Consider the following 18,652-nt stretch of genomic DNA (forward strand, 5'->3'; position numbering starts at 1 on the left):
CATTGTTTATGTTTGCAACATCTATGGTTAAAACAACTTTATCTATGTATCCAATGTCCTAATTTGTAACATCAATGGTGATTAAAACATTTTCACTCATAAAATGTCTAAATTTTTTGTATCAATCATGATTATAACATGTTTATGCATTCTAATGTCTAATTTAGTAGCATATATGGTGATTAACAAATACAAGTATATGTATCTATTGTATATGTTTGTAACATCTATGGTTAAAACAACTTTGTATATGCATCCAATGTCCTAATTTTGTATCATCCATGGTGATTAACACATATTTACACATCAAATGTCTAATTTTGTAGTATAAATCAAAATACTTTAGCTTGAAAATGAAGTAGTCAGCAACGTAGTACCATTTATATCTATACGTAGTACTTTAGCGACTTGTTTGATGTAATAAATGCATGTATTGATGTTCAAGATTTCAATTATGTATGTATGCATATTTCCAGATTTTATAGCATGTGTAGAATCCATGTTGTTGAAGATTTATGCTTTGAACCAAGCCTTGACAGCAAAAACTCTTCTGCAGAATTTCTGGAATTTGGAGGCCGCTCGATCCGCAGAAGTTGACGGATCGAGCGAGCCCTGTAATTTGCGGACAGAACTTTTGAGTTTTTGGCTCGCTCGATCCGCAGAATTTGACGGATCGAGCGAGGCCAAATTATATTTTCATCCGAGAGCTGAGCAATTGTGCTCGCTCGATCGGGTGTTTTTCACCGATCGAGCGAGACACTGATTTTTTTTAAAAAAAAATATTTACTTGGCTCTTGGTTTATTTAATTGATGTTTAATGAATGTTAATTGTTCATTAATTGCCCTAAGATGTGATTAGCAACCCGAGGTCCCCACAAAAAGGGCCAGAAAGGAAAAGATTTTTGGTCCTGAATTTCCGACTTATGTTTTAGAAAATGAACCTCGAACAATAATGGAAGCATTATCGAGTCCCGAGGCACCGTTATGGAAAGAAGCTATTAATAGCGAGATAGAATCCCTCATGCAAAACCATACATGGGAATTGGTTGATCTTCCACCAGGAACAAAGCCTTTAGGATGCAAGTGGATCCTAAAACGAAAATATAAGGCTGATGGATCTATAGATAAATATAAAGCCCGGTTGGTGGCTAAAGGCTTTAATCAAAAGGAAGGCCTAAATTTCTTCGATACATATTCACCAGTGACTAGAATTACCTCCATTCGAGTTCTCATTGTCATTGCTGCATTGCATGACCTTGAGATACATCAAATGGATGTGAAAACCGCGTTTCTAAATGGTGAATTGGATGAAAAAATATACATGGAGCAACCTGAAGGGTTTGTGGCTCCCGGACAAAAGCATAAGGTGTGCAAACTCGTTAAATCGTTGTATGGATTGAAACAAGTGCCAAAACAGTGGCACGAGAAATTTGACAAAACTATGTTATCAAATGGTTTCAAGATAAACGAGTATGATAAATGTGTTTATATCAAAGGCACACCTGATTCGTTCGTTATAATATGTTTATACGTAGACGATATACTTATTATGGAAAGTGATCATAATGTGATTATGAACGCGAAAAGTTGTTGACTAAGAACTTTGATATGAAAGATATGGGTTTGGCAGATGTAATTCTTGGAATTAAGATCATGAAGATAAAAGAAGGAATTGTCCTCACACAATCTCATTATGTTGAGACAGTGTTAAGAAAGTTTGGTGCTCATGTTCTAACTCCTGTAGCAACACCAATTGATTTAAATGTGCATTTGGGCAAAAATCATGGTGAACCCATATCACAACTGGAATATTCACGTGTGATTGGAAGTTTGATGTATATTTCAAACTGTACACGTCCGGATATTGCATGTGCAGTCAATAAACTCAGTAGATTTACGAGTAATCCAAGTAATGTGCATTGGAATGCACTCATGAGAGTTCTTAAGTATTTGAAACATACTTCAGAATATGGATTACATTATGTGAGATATCCAGCAGTGTTGGAAGGCTATTGTGATGCAAACTGGATTTCGGATACGAATGATTCAAAATCCACAAGTGGATATGTGTTTGTCATTGGTGGTGGAGCCGTGACATGGAAATCCACAAAGCAAACGTGTATTGCTAGATCCACAATGAAATCTGAGTTTATAGCCTAAGATAAAGCCGCTGAAGAGGCTGAATGGCTAAGAAATTTCTTAGAGATATCCCGTGTTGGGCTAAACCTGTGCCTGCCGTAATGATACATTGTGATAGTCAATTGGCGATTTGAAGGGCACAAAATAGCATGTACAATGGTAAGTCACGTCATATACGTCGTAGACATAATACCATTTGGCAGTTGATCTCTAATGGAGTAATCTCCATCAATTATGTAAAATCGAAAGACAATTTAGCGGATCCGTTGACAAAAGGTTTGAGTAGAGATCAAGTACATTGCTCATCAAGGGGAATGAGACTAAAAATCTACAAATAAAACGATCATAGCGGAAACCCAACCTTGCTGACTGGAGATCCCAAGATCTTGGTTCAATGGGACAACGATGTTATGAGAGTTGTTGTAACAGCACTTGAGACAAGCTTTATAAAAAGTTGTCTTCTCATTCCTAGGGTGAAAAACGTGCTGTCTACCACATGTAGTGAGGTTAAGCTTATGCTTTTAATGATTCCTATGCTTGAAAAAGTCGGGTATGGTAGGATACTCGTTATAGGAGATCACCTATGTAAATGTGAAGACGAGCCGCTTCAATGAAACACTTATCAATCCAAGATCGTGTCCATGGCTAAAACGGACACAACCATGAGAACTAGTAAAATGTGAGAAATGTTATTATGTTGTTGATATCATTGTCTTGGTTTACACAAACGGCTGGGTAGTTCAAGACATCGCGTTCACTAACTAGCTAGTAAATCCGATGGTATTCTACTACGAAAGGTTCAAAGCCAAAAGCTACCTCTCCCGATGCAATAATCTTTTGTTTGGACTTTCTAAAGTGTCTGCATTTCATACATGCATTAATTTCCATTCATGTGGGGGATTGTTAGAAATTTGGGTTGTGTACCCATTTTAAATCGATAAAATGTTTGTGATAAAATTATTTCTCGATTACCAATTAAGGGTGAATGATAAATTAATAAAATGTTCACAAATAATTGTTTGCATTTTATCGAATAAAAGATTGAATAAAAAAATATTATATATATATGTATATATATTATAATATGTATTATATCATATATATATATATATATATATATATATATATATATATTATAGAATGAAAAAGAGATGAGACAAGTGGCAAAGGACCACCGTTGCTTTCTTTGTAAACAATTCAAATTGAATTTGAATTCATAATATATATTCTGTTGGTTATACAAATGAAAAGGAAAAAAAAAACAGTTATTTGACATTTTTTGGACAAAAAAGATGTGTCTCATTGAATTGTTGCACCTTTTCATATAAAGTCATTCAATCTTTATTTATATCCCATATATGTTTGAATGGAAAGAAGATACACCCATATTGAAAAACATATTGCTGCATATCATTGTTGTTCATCATTTTTCAGAAAAGTTCAAAAAGCATTTCCGAAGTTCGCCGGGTTTTGTAATTTTGAGTGCTCCTATTACAAAACGAAGTCGTTGTATCTTGGGAGACGATTACCGTATTCCATAAGTACCGTGTGTGGGGCAAATTCGTCTTAAGAACATAGAGTTTAACTCTAGCATCGACTAAAAATTTCAGATCAAATTTATATCCTTGTCTCAAGTCCTGTCCCGATATCAGTCAAGACAACATCCATAAAATCATCTCAGATTTGCACAGTATTCCGAAACCAACAGGATGTACCACGGACGTGTCAAGAGGCAAGAGCGGAGTCTAATCTAATATTTAATATAAAGTGGAGTCGTATCTAATGTTTAATATAATCTAATACCTATCTATCTATTATAATAAAAGTAAGAGGTTAAAAATTTCAAAAAAGGAAAAAAAAACACCTTGAATATTCATTGTTGTCATATATTTGTGTGAATATTAATAATTGGATGAATATATGTACGAGGGAGAAAGAAAGAATAGACTCGTATATTTTGTTGAATTAATTAATATTTATTTTTCTGGAAAAGAGTAACTCAGGATCTAAATATTTTTGTTATTTAATAAACAAATTATAGTGGTTTACTGGTTTTTATTCATCAAAATCTGAGATTGATATGAAAATTATTGAAACTAAGTCACATAATATCAATTATCAATCGTATAACAAATACGGTTTACGAGAGTTCCATTACTATTATCATTAAAAAAAACAGATAAATGAGGTAAAAATTAAAATGATAAATAATGTCATACTTGATATATATATATATATATATATATATATATATATATATATATATATATATATATATATATATATATAAATTTTCAGTTGTCCAACCAATAATGCTCAACTCGTCTCCAACCACTAAAATCCGATACCGTGTTTTAATGATGCAAAAAATAAAATAAAAAACTAAAACCCGGTATCGGATTTTAGTGGTCGAAAACGAGTTGGGTATCATTGGTTGAGCCGCTGAAAACTTTTATATATATATATATATATATATATATATATATATATATATATATATATATATATATGATTGTTGATCAAGTTTCAAACTTTATAAAATTAAACATGTCCGCAAAAGTTTGACGGTTTGAGCCTAAAAAAAATACTACAAACTTTTTTGTAAGTAAAACAATAGGTAAAATGATTAAAACACCATAGTAAATATATTTAAGATTAAATGAATAAATGTTCAAATCATAAAAAAAAAATTCAATAGTTTCTACAAAATTCTACCATACTAAAATTAACTTACTATCATTTCATATCTTTAAACATAATATTCATCACGTAGCACCGTTTGGTAGACATTATTATTAATCTATGTATAACTTATCTTATCAAATCTCGCGTTCTTCTCGTCATATTATTTATTCATCTATTAATTATTAATTTTAAATCAATCAAATCATTAATAATTTATCTTACATCAATTAAATCATTGAATTTAAATAACTATATTAACTCTTATAAATAATATTATTTTATATTTTATTTATTTTTTAAAAAACAAAATATTAATTTATCATTTTAATATAAAATTTAATCAATCAAATCAAATATACTATAATCTATCAATCAAATATTATATTAACTATTATTTTTTATTTATTTTTTAATACATTTATTACTTATATACGTATTATTTATCTTATCACTCAAATCAAACGATACTTTTATGTATATATTTTCATAAATTTAAGATCAAAAGAATAAATGTTCAAGTTTTTATATCAATTTTATAAATAGATTTCTACCTAACTCGATTCATAAAAAACATCAAATTCAAATAAAATATTATTTTTATTACATATATAAATCAAATCAACCCGAGTCACGCGACCCAAATGGACCTCACGCGTGAATGCTGAGAACCATCACTGGTTGTTTCCCGTTCTCACGTACGATAACTCTCCCACGTTTTATAATTTCTCAACGAAAATTTTTTGTAAAAAAAATAAAAAAAAATCGTAGGAAAAAAAAAGAGCAGGCAGTCCCCAAGGCGAAAGCAACGGGTAAGGTAGCACAGCAGCAATCCAGCCGCAATGGAGGTGAAGCGTAGGAAGAAGGGCCGCCCCTCCAAAACCTCTCATCTCTCTTCTCCTCCAAAACCCATTATCCAAGATTCCTCCCCCGCGCACACCCGTTGATCCACGCGCCATAACCCTAGTTTCGCCAATTTCGATGAATCAGACGAAGATGATGAGAGGAAGGAGAAGAAGGTCAAGCTCGTCGTTCGTTTGCCTCAATCTGGTGACAAGATTGGCCGCAAAGGCCAACGGGATTCCACTGAGTGCGATTCCGGATCCGCCTCTGGATCGGGGCCGGGTTCTGATTCTGACCCGGAACCGGAGGAGACGGAGGGTAATGGGAATAAACGCAGGATCAATGCCGTTGATGGCGGATCTACCGTTGCCGTTTCTGATCAGGTGAGTGAATTTGGCTTTTGTTGGAAACGTTGTGGTAGTTGGTTTTGATTTCGAATTGGGTTTTCTGAGACTTTCTTGGAACACCTCTTGTTTTGGTGAGTAATAATTGAAAAGCTTAGATTTTTATTTGTCCACTCCAACAGTTCGAATTTTTCTTCATCAGTTCCTCAGCCTTTGATGCTTTTTTGGAAATAATAAATTTTCCATTTTTGGGATTTGGAATGCAGAATAAAATCGTTTGAGTTTTTTGAACTAGTGGATGGAATTTGAAGGGACTTTTGGGATTTCGCGCGAAAGAAATTATTAACGTTTCTTTTACGGCCCGTTTGGTTGGTCTTATTAGGTGAGATAGTGTCTTATAAAACAGGCTAAACCATGGTTTGGTAGCATGTTTTGTAATAGACCCTAATATCTCCTAATATCTCGTAGGTGGGATATATCGTGATTAAGTTGGTCTAAATAAACTCATCTCTTACCCATATATTATTTGTCCCTCTTTCTATCATCTTTGACCGTTCCAAGAATACCCCCACCATTGGTTGTAATCTTTATTCCGCAATGAAATGAAAGGCGACGATTAGGGTATTTCTCTTTCTGCGGTAAACCCATCCGATGTGCAGGTAACCACCAAGCACCATAATCGTTGACGACTAGATCCAATCAAATGGATCGAAAGAGTTCTGAATATCCTGATGTTTTCTTTTCTTTACTTCTTATTACAGAGGCATTTTAAAGACTCGGTATTTTTAAGGTAAGTTTCTTGACATAATTGGCTGGGATCACATATTTTTTGGTGTTAGGGGATTAGTTGAAATTAATGCTAAGATTGTTATTGGCCCAAAATCTGCGCAACTTAAAAACCAGAAAAATGGGTATTCGTATTGTCCAAAGTCTGTCATAATTTTTAGGGGAAGTCCATTTTTGGTTCACTTCATGTGCGATTTGTTACATTAGTGTTTGTGTAATACCACTGTTCCTCAACTCTGTTTTTTTTTTTTAAAACAGAAACACATCGTCAGACACATATTAAAGAATTTGATATATATGAACATATAATCTATCCCCTGCAATAATTAATAAATCTGACATATGTACATAATTTTGAGTATTTGGGTAAATTGAATAACATAGATTTTGTGTGTTTTAGTATAACTATTGGGAAGAAAAGAGCTTAGTATTGGTTAATTAGCTTTTACAAAAATATGAGTATGGGTTGAATGCAAACTAAAAACTGATATGCGTTTCTTATTTGCTATGACATAGTATATTTCACACTTGTCTTGAGCTTTTTAATTTTTTGATATTATCCCTCAATGAAGAAAAAAATGAAAGCATATTTTCAATTTGACTCAATTAATGTTATTCGTTTTTAATTGTAATTTAGTGTGAAGTATCTTTGAAGATGGCCATTAAGCGTAGGCATGTTGTACTTTTTGTGATGCTACACCAAATAATGTGTCATTCCATGTTGATATTGTTACTTGTGAGACGGTATCTACAAAAAAAACGTGCAAAACGAAGGCGTAGATCATCAACATCATACAACATGACCCAAAAAATAGGTGTTCAAATGAACCATTTGAACAGGATTATTAACATAGGAGATGTGCAGTGCGTGGTGAACTTAAGGATGAATAGAAATGCATTTGCACGATTGTGTTACTTGGTAACACATGTTGGAGGGTTAGTAGAGGGGAGATATGCACGTATTGAAGAGAAAGTCGCTATGTTCCTGTCTATACTAGCTCATCACAAGAAAAATCGAGTGGTTGGTCATGACTATGTACGTAGTGGACATACCATCAGCATACATTTCCATGAAGTTCTCCAATCAATACTCATGTTACATCCCATACTACTGGTTAAACCATTGCCTGTTGATGAAACTTGCATTAACGATAGTTGGAAATGGTTCAAGGTAATTTGAGAAATTGTTTTCTTTCTTGTTCAAAATATACAAGTATATTTGACAAAATAACCAGTACATTGTGATTTTACAGGGATGTCTTGGTGCATTGGACGGAACGTATATCAGTGTAAATGTACCGTCCATGGAAAAGGCACGATATAGAACAAGAAAAGGTACAATTTCAGTCAACGTTCTGGGGGTCTGCGACCGTGACATGAAGTTCATATATGCACTTACGGGATGGGAGGGATCTGCAGCAGATTCGAGAGTTCTTCGCGATGCATTGACCGGTGACGATGTTTTTAAAGTTCCTAGAGGTTGTTTACATTCTGAATTTCTTATCAATATGATTGTTTACACTACTCATACACTATAAACATTGGATCAGAAAAATCTTACGCATAACCGTAATTTTGCTGAAATAAATTTCTGGTTTGGTATTTAGGTTGCTATTATCTATGTGACAATGGATACGCCAATGTCGAGGGCTTTTTGACTCCTTACAGGCGAGTACGTTACCATAGGGATGCTTGGGGAAACCGTGCAATTGGACCGCAAAATTATAAGGAGTTATTTAATTGGAGACACTCTCAAGCTCGTAACGTGATTGAAAGAGCATTTGGTTTGTTGAAAAAACGATGGGCCATATTACGAAGTCCTTCTTTCTATCCGTTGAAAACACAAAACAAAATCATCTTGGCTTGTATGTTGTTGCATAACTTCGTCAGGACTGAAATGCCCGATGATCCCATTGAGGAATTGAACGAGGAGGTTGTAAGTCCAGGCCCTCAGTTACAGGACGAATTCATCAACAACTTTGAATCATCAGATGTTTGGGACGTATGGAGGGAGAACCTTGCAATGTCAATGTGGAATAATTATAATTAAAAAACTCAGCTTGTATAGTGCTTCGTAGTAATGACATTTGAGTGAATGTACTGTTCGAATTACATGTTGTTTAGTTTTTTAAACCTCTTGAATGTCATTGAAGGATTTTATGGTATTTTATGTTTGAATATCTAGTGTGATGGGTTTTTGATTATTATTGTATGGTTTCATTACTGCGTTTTCTGGTAATTTTCATTTTGGGTTGTGGATTCACCTTTGGATTATATTTCATTTGGTAATAGGCACACACTATCAAGTACTACTGAATCATGGACAGTGGAGCAACTGGTGAGAGTTGTGTTGGCAAGGGCAGGAAAACTGATAAGACAAGACGCACTTGGAGTGAACGTGAAGAAGAGGTTCTGATAAAAGCACTAAAAGAGGCATCCAATGAAGGTTGGAAAAGCGGCAACGGATTTCGGCCAGGGTACTTGGGCTTTCTGGAAAATCGCTTGAAAGCAGCATTCCCCGAAGCAAATTTGCGCGGGAATCCCCATATTCACTCAAAGGTTCATGTGTTGAAGAAACTTTATGGTGCATTGGTGGGAATACTGAGTAAAAGTGGAGTCGGATGGAATGATACCGAGAAGACAATTGAAGCTTCAGCGGACGTGTGGGAGTCACTTATTAAGGTATTTATTTAAATTTATACGCATTTTCTTGGTTTTCAATTCATCCACTGACTTTGTTGTTGCTGATTTTCATACATAGGCAGACCACAATGTACGTACACTACGACACAAGAGGTGGACCTATTACCACGACTGGACAGAAATCTTTGGCAATGATCGGGCACACGGCGAGAAACGTGATCACTTTGTGTCTACAGTTCAAGAAGTCCTTGCGATGAAACCTGAAGTACCAACAAATACAAGGATGACCTTAGAGGATTTGTTTGATGTTGACGAGGGAGCTGCTGAGTCGATGACTGTATCTGTCACACCCTCGGCCATACCATTGTCTGCTGGAAAAAAGAAGGGTAAGAAACGTAAGCAACGGGACGATGATAATGATGCAATTGTAGAAGCCATAACAACTTTTGCACACATGACCAAGGATATAATGAAGGACCTCGTCAAAGAATTGAAAACAGAAAAACATGAGGATGAGGAGAAGTTGAATCATCTACAAGATAGTGTAGTGATGGCAATGGAAACAATACCTGAGTTGACTGATGACGAGAAAGTGACTGTGACCGAGTTGCTGGTGGACAACCACGCGAAGTTATCATTGTTCTTGCATTACAAGCATCCTGAAAGATTGAGCTTAGCGAGACGATTGCTACGGGGAGGGCCATTTTCTGGTTTTTGATGAATTGTGTTAGTGGAATGGTCATCAATGACGTTATTTTTTTGAAGTAATGGACTTATGAAGTGCATTTAGAAGATACCATGCCTTTGATGCAATATATGTATTGTGGTAATCTGTTTTTGAAGGAATGGCCATCAGAATTGTGGTAATCTGTTTTTGTAATATCGCAATGTATCTGACAAAGGCATGTTGTAACATACTTTCCAGAGGTTTTGGATCTCTGATGTGTTTATATATAATAATTATTTTGCTTCATATTGTGTTCCATGATTTTTGCAGTTCTTTGTTTGTGATAAATATGATTTTGGATTGCGAGATTGCGCATAACATTACCTTCAAACACATTTGGCGTTTATGAGTAGTGGCAGAAACTGTAGAGGTTGTGGTTCGAAACCATCTGCAGAGTTTTTCATGGTAATTTTAGAATTGCTAAACCAGATGTCTTCGAGCATGAATGTTTGTGCATAACTGTATATATTTTGTTTCAAATATTGTGAAACATTGTGTTTCTTGATGAGGCATGTTATTACTTAAGTTTCCCCAAAAAATATACTTAGCAGCCATGTTACATACTTTGTACTAAACATTATGTTACTTGATCATTTAATAAACCAATGATACCAAAATAACATTTCTATCAGCAGCTGGGATCACTTAAGTAATAGGCTACGAAATGAGTAAATTTATATAGTTAACACAACAAACTCATAAGCAGAGACTTAAGTTTTGGAAAATGAGAAGTACAAAACATGAACTTCAGAAGGTTTATAGCCTAACATGGTGCGGATATAGCATCACATTTCCACATATCATGTCATCACATTACATAGCCAAGTTGGTACATCGACGATGCAGGACCTCTCACTTAGTTAGACCCTGTGTTATCCATGTGCCGCATATAACACTTATAACGACAATTAACAGGGCAAAGATAACCTTGTTGAAAATGGTTGGCAAAATACGAGGTTCAATCATCGAACACTGACTTTACATACTAGTGTAGCATTATGTTATCTCGACGCCTCACTTCAAAAAAGTGAGGACGAGGAGTCGGAGTTGCCACTTCTAAGTGATTCAGAGTTGCTATCTTCAATGACGATAAGGGAAGTATCATTACTGGTAGCATTACCTTCGGTGCTTTGAGAACCAAGTTCTGCACTTGCACTGTCAACATCAAGGAATGATGATTCGAAAGAAGTTTCGGTCAACTTGTCTGTTGACTCACTCCCAAGATTAGAGTTATCTATAACTTCGTCTTCGTCGTCCGAAGACAGCTGCACAACTTCGACTTGTTCATCAATCTGGAAATCTTCATCATCTTCCACATCATCATCAATGAGGAAATCTTTATCATCTTCAGCATCTTCGAAATCGCTTGACAAGAGTATAATTTCAATTGGTTCATCTTTCTTCATGTTGCTGACTGGCCATGAATTAGAGGATGAAGAGCTATTCCCTAAAGACATGTTGTGCAGTTGATGGAAATACTGCCTTGCGAACACAACTTTGGTGGAGGGGAAGTATATTTGTTTGGAAATGCATGTGCTGGATGCAATATAATAATATACGTGGGAAGCCAAAGATGGGTATTAAATGCCCTATCAACCACCAAACTGAAATTTATACTATTCAATGAGATATAGTGCTGTGAAATATTTAATGGATTCCAATTCATCTCGGTGGTTATGCATCACTTCGGTCAAGTCCATAGCTATTTTCCCAGGGGATTGCGATAATGACTGTCTATCCATGCACACAAGATTTGGTGCAGTAGAATTTCTGGATGGTTAATATACCTTGTAGAGAGAATGATGTAAAATATAATACTTTGTTTTATCATTTACGTTAGATGCATATGTTTGGATTTTAGTGCTAGGTTTACAGCTAATTTACATATCTATTGTTCAGAAAATGGAAGGAGTTATTTCCAGTGGTTGTCTATGTCAGAATAGAAATGGGATTTAAAGGTTCACACTAATCATTTTAGAATCTGCTATGTTTGGTGTGGAAATCTGTCATACAATAGTGATGTATTTTCATGAATGGGGTGTATGGAGAGGGGTCTTGACCGTGGTTATTAATGAAAACCATATACGCAGCATAGATATCAGTTTACTGTTGAGGGAATCCCCATTGATGTGCCAAAAGTAGATTCAAATAATACAAGTGAGGAGATTAATTCTGTGCGGCACCACTGACATGTGTTATTGGTTAATGGTTAATACTTGTTGGATTTGGCTCAATGATTAGATTAGTATAAACAACAGTCAACTGGTTCACCATTGTTCTTGGATCTTGAGAATACATTAGTTTTATATTATCATAACAAAATCAATCTCTTCTCTCGGTACAAACTTGTTAACATGAAGCACAAAATTACAAGTTCATCAACTAGTTGAGATTAACCATACATAAAACGGAATGAAGATCAGCACCCAAAACACTAAGGAAAATACTATTGGTTTTGTTTTCAGCAACCAAACAAGAGGAAAACAGTCCACGCAAAGCTAATTTGCATCCTAGTGCAATTTAAACGAACGCAACTTTTTCTCGATTGCCTCATTTATCTCCGCAACCCTTAATGAAAGTTGGCGCTGCTAGTTCATCAACTGAATTTGTGCTTCTATAAGTTGGTGTAAGTTCATTGATTCAGACGGATTACTTGCACTCGAATTTGCCGTTGAAGTGGATGCATTGTGGATGGGTGCAGAAGTATCATGGATTGGTTGTCTCTTCTGGATGTACTTAGTATAAGCCTTCAATGCTTCATCTCTAGTAGGATAAGACTTGTGCAAATTGCGTTTAAAATCAGTAACCTCCAACTCTGCTTCCTCCCATGTACTATAAATTCCGGGGTTCCGTCCTTTGAACACAACATATGACTTGCCCTGTCACAGGAGGAGTAATGCAAAATTTTGAAGCATACACAATACATTTTGTTCAGAAATATGGTTCCAAGTGCAAAATGAGAAAATCACCATTTCAAATCGACGTTGGACTTTACTCACTATTTGATTTATAGTATTCTGAGAATTCTAATACCTGCAGAAATGGAAATTATAAAATAGATTAGATGTAAAAGCACATGTAGAAACAAAAGAGTCATTTTATCTGAAAGTGGGTTTTAGATTCTTCACATAGTCACTACAAGTTGCAAGTTATTTTATTTGATCAAAGGTTCGTCAACTCAATTGGCTCTGTATGCATATATATTTTAAACAAACTAAAATCTAGTGCATTTATTGAAGAAGTGGACATTCGAACATAGTATGATATAGGGTGAAAAGATGGAAGCATTGATAGAGGTGATCACTAGAAACATCCATACTGTCAAATTACAAGTGTTGGCCTTTGACCAAGTTGTGCTTGGATACTGAAACATTGTTCATCAACTCATATATTGGTTTGGGGTGCCTTACTATTTCCAGTATCAATCACCGGTAGAAATTGAGAAATAATCAAACACAAAATAATTATGTAGAACAAAATTAACACGAACTGAAAAATATGTGTTCAACTATAATTTGCACTTCATCTTCAACATCTACAAATGTCGAATTCACATACATTCCAAACAATTTTAAAACAAATCTGGCGATGTGCAAATTCATCAAAGGCGCATCAAATCAAAGTAGAAAATAATGGATATCAAACCAGAAGGTAATAAATGGAATTCCTTACCCTTCAAAGCTCGTCAAAGACGCGTCAGATCCAACATTTACAAGCTATTTCGTTTTCTCCATGGAAAAGGCACGAGATGAAGGGGAAAAATGAAAGAGGAAGGAATAAGGATGTGGGTTCTGGAATATGTGGAATAGATTTGAGAAGTGCTTACGTGGTAGCAAGGACATTTTAGGTACTTTGTGATTGAACCATATCTATCTATAAGTTTATCATTTCAACCAAACAAAATATATACAAACATGCATAAATTAATCATTCACACCAAACAATACATAACTACATCATATTTAAATTATCCACTTATTATCCACCAAATTATCAATCTTTTAGTTATCCCATCATACGTACTAAACGGACCCTTAAGGATTTTTTTCGGGTGGTGGCTACACTGACTTCCAAAGATATGTAATAGAAATACTATTTGTTTTGACCAGTCAAATTTTTCTTTGCTTTTGCTCAATTTAAATTTTTTTTATTTGGTTTGCTTTTATTTTCTTGTTATGACATCTGGGGTTTCTTGAATTATTTCAACTCTTTCTTGTTCTATATTATTTTCTTGTTTTTTTATTCTTTTGTAAATGGGTTTCTTCATTTTTTCCCCCTTATATACATATTAGATATTTCTTGTATTTAATCCAGTTGACCTTCTTTTATGTAGACCATCCTTCAACTGAATTAATTATTATATATATTCATTCTTGATAAAAAGTTCAGATTTGTCCTTACGTTGATAGATATCTGGAGGATTGTTTTTTCTTTTGTACTTGCTGATGCTGCTGTTACATTAACTGTGTATTTACTGCCTTTATTCATTCTGCCTCTGATTTGTTCTCAATGATTTAATTTTAAAAAAAGGCTTGATATACGTGCATATCTTCTGTGATCGAAATAACGATGGTTCCGTTAATTTTTGCAGGAAAAAAAGTTTGTGAAAGGGACCGACAATCCAAATGGTTCTTTTTCTTTGCCCTTCTTTACTTTTGAATTTAAAACAATCTTCTTAAGCTCTAAATATTAACACGGAGAATTGGGATTTTATTTTTTGATGTGATTGTGATAATTTCATTTAATTTTTTGGGGACAGGGTGGCCGTTGGAGTCTGTTTCCACAACACCTTTGCCAGACAAAAAGTTGTTGGTCTTTATTCTTCAAAGGCTTCAAAAGTATGTTTTCCTTGTGTTATTCTTTTTTAGATGTTTATTATCTATATTTGTCAATATCGTACTATTCCATTTTGGGAATTAGTGTTGTCTTTACTGGATGATTGCACTGTAGGAAGGACACTCGTGGGGCATTCTCTGAGGCTGTGGATCCCGATGAGGTGATGTCATTTTCTTTGCTGGTGACATTGTAATCATATATTATGTGCAGCTAATGCCGATTTAATTTTATTGCAGTTACCTGACTACCACGAGATAATAAAGCAGCCTATGGATTTTGGGACTGTGAACAAGAAACTTGATAGCGGAGCTTATAAAAGCTTGGAAGAACTGGAGGTTGGTCTCCGGATCTAACTATTCAGGCTGCATCTTCTCAGCTTACAGTGTTGTTCTGTTTGAGTCATGATTATTACTCTTTTCTGCTGGTTTGCGAGTTTGTGGAATGGGGGAAGGGGTTGAGATTTTCCAATGATGCCTGTGCACTTAGTTAACATCTCATATGTCTCCTTTTCTCCAAGGGTCTATTATGCTTACACATGACCTGAACTATTTTTACTCAAGACGGTAATATCTTCCTTATATTGCTTGATAACGGGTTTAGGAAATAGCCTAATGCAGTATTGGGCTTTGGCCTTTTTCGTCATTCTGTGGGGTATTATCAATTATGGTTTGATTGATCTGTCCGACTTTTTTTTAATTATTATTTAATTGTTTTTTAAATCTGAAGGTAGTTCAAGTCTAACTATTATTCTTAAGTTGGATGGCATCTATTTTCATGAAATATTTATTGGAAGAAGCTGGAGTGCTTATATATTCTGCATTGGGCTTAAAGACGAAAAAATTTACCTGTTTGGCGACCATTAATTTTGTAATATATATTAAGTTCAATTGCAAAACAAGCTATACCAAAAAGAAAATAACTTGCAGTTCTCCGCGGATGATATCCTGAATTTACTTGTTTATAAAGTATCACTCAGTTCTAATACAATGTAAACAAGGCAAGCATTTTTTATTTCACATCTTTTCTGGAATTGTGATCATTCGCTTCTGTTCCTGCCGATGAATTTCAGGAATTGTTCAAAGATTTTTCCTTTTCATTAATTTCTTTTTTCCTTCAAGATTTGTTCCTAGTATGCTAACAGTGATGTTTTATTGAAAGAGCAAACACTGATATAAGCATGAATTTTTCTCACTTGTGCTTCCAGGCAGATGTGCTTTTGATATGTTCAAATGCCATGATGTACAACCCATCAGACAGCATCTATTATCGGCAGGTTTGTGAATCCTCACATGCTTTGATTCTCCCGGTTTGTCACATCCAGCTCTGCATCGTAATAGTTTTTCATGCTAGGCTCGATCTATCCAAGAGCTTGCTACGAGAGACTTTGAAAATCTCAGGCATGAGGGTGATGATGGTCAACCACAGCCCAAGGTTGTGCGAAGAGGTAGACCCCAGGAAAGAACCCAAAGAAACCTGTTGAAACGTCTCCAATAGACCGTGTTGGTCCTGAGGTTTCTTCAGGTGCAACTCTTGCCAGTGGAGAAGTTAAAGCAACTGGATCTAACTCATACAACCTAAGAAAAGCACCTCCATCATACAACTATCGTTCCATGGACCCTTTCGTGTCCACCCTTCGGTCAAGAAATGGTGAAAACTGCTATGAATTGTCCACTGATTGGAATGGTGAATTTCCAGGTTGGTTTGTATAAATGGCATTGATTATCAAAGACCAACTCATTTGGTCTATTTTCTTTTGACCACACACTTCTCTTTTCCTATTCGCAGCATCCATTTTAAGGGCTGACATGAAATATGGAAAGAAACATTTCACTGTGGATGAGAATAGGCGAGATACTTACGGGCAATTTCATCCCTTGTCTTATGGCAGTGAACCAAATGTTTTGTCGTCTTCTATTGGAGATGTGAAGCGGTTGGTGCCGGTACGTATATAGACAAACTTGAATCACTGTGGCTGTAATTGGTTCTGTTTCTGGCAAAATGCAATAAATTATGCAGCCTATATTTCATTTATTTTTTGAATGAGACATTTTTAACTATACATACTGTATTAAATATTTGGCTAACTGCCAGGATATTTTCCAGTAACACCCGTTTTGAACTTACAGGTCGGTCTTCATGACCCCCTTGCTTATGCAAGAAGTCTTGCTAGGTATGCTGCGAATCTTGGGCCTGTAGCCTGGAAAATTGCCTCGAAAAAAATCGAATCTGTCTTACCTGATGGGGTACAATATGGCCCTGGTTGGGTTGGTGAAGCACCTTCACAGCCGTCGCCTTTTTCATCTGAGAATTGGAGACCGCCGAATGATACTGTTGGTGGCTCAAGAAAACCTGCAACACCCTCAACTTCTGACTTAAATTCTGCATTTGCTTCTAAAGGAATCGCTGATGCTGTTTGGAAACTGAACAGCCAGAATGAAACATATGTTCAGGGTGATGCTTCTTCTTGGAGAATGCAATTTCCGGGTCAACAGAAACCCGTTTATCATCCTCAAAGAAACGGCTTTACTGGTATGCACGAATACCAATTATCTGCTGCAGGGGTCTCGTTCCCTCCTCAAATGGTCGAAACTGTTCCTGTAAATGAGGCTAATTTACCGGAGAGTTGGGGTACGTTACCGGCTGACTATCCCAAAGAACAAGGTAAAATCTTCGAATCACATGCAGAAACTGAACCTTGGAATTCTGGTAAACCATCTTGGCAGGAATTAACGATGCAACAGAGGCGAAATCTTTCAGTTCCTCCGGACCTGAATTTAAGAGTTCCAGCTGTTTCGCCTAGTTCTAGCTTACAAATTGGTTCCCCAAAGCAGCAGCCAGACTTGGCATTACAGCTTTAACTGCTATTGATTTTTCATTTTTGAAGGAATCTTGACATTTGGAGCTGCAGATTGATATAGTTTAGGAGACAGATTGTACAGATCATGTATAAAATTTTTCTTAGTCGAAACGAAAAAATATTTATTGTATTAAACATGGGAAACTTTGATACTGAGATGCCATTATTTGATCCAACAAAACCGAGTGAAGCCAAATGTTTTATCAGATTTGATTTCCCATTCTTTGTGACCAAACCGTACCATGCTTCAGTGATGATAGATCATTCATTCATTTGTTTCCTGTCAAAAATAATTTTACTGTTGTCACTGAATCCTATTTTAATGAATTTTCATTTTCATTATAGAATATTGTCCGTTTTATTAATGTTTTGTATGTTTTGGTTTCGTATATGATCACCAATGTATCGTAACTTCAGTCTCACACATGAAATGTTTTAATAAAAAAAATGGTTACAGTTGAGTCTCGAACGTTCTGTTCCAAATTTTAAACATGTTTTGCGTATTATCGGGTTCTAAATAAAGTGTGTTTGTGTTTATATTTAAAACTTAGAAATTGTTTGTAGAATCTCCTATATACTTTACTTTTTGAATATAGGACACTGCATTTTCAATGATCATACCACATTCTCCTGCATTTGGAGTCTTGGACCCATTTGTTTCTTAGTTCACACAACTTCATACTCATCTTGAAAAATATAAGCTTCGATGGAGGTTTTCGATCTCCAATAATATATTAGTTAATTAATTTAACTTTTTTTTTTACATTACTCAAACACGATCTCATATTACATGAA

The 18,652-nt window shown here is 35.2% G+C and overlaps 1 long non-coding RNA gene and 1 pseudogene across 1 annotated transcript; one reads left to right on the forward strand and one right to left on the reverse strand.

Annotated features, from left to right (window-relative positions):
* The first annotated feature begins 1,617 nt into the window (after positions 1–1,617).
* On the forward strand, positions 1,618–18,070 carry LOC140861788 (uncharacterized; annotated as a pseudogene).
* Positions 12,503–13,959, reverse strand: LOC140864241 (uncharacterized). The gene is made up of 3 exons (XR_012144167.1): positions 13,837–13,959; positions 13,134–13,197; positions 12,503–13,043 (listed from the first exon to the last, which is right to left on the reverse strand). It is a non-coding gene; the product is annotated as an uncharacterized lncRNA (long non-coding RNA).
* Positions 18,071–18,652: the final 582 nt, after the last annotated feature.

This window comes from Henckelia pumila, chromosome 4 (genome assembly GCF_033568475.1).
Source record: "Henckelia pumila isolate YLH828 chromosome 4, ASM3356847v2, whole genome shotgun sequence".
NCBI lineage: Eukaryota > Viridiplantae > Streptophyta > Magnoliopsida > Lamiales > Gesneriaceae > Henckelia > Henckelia pumila.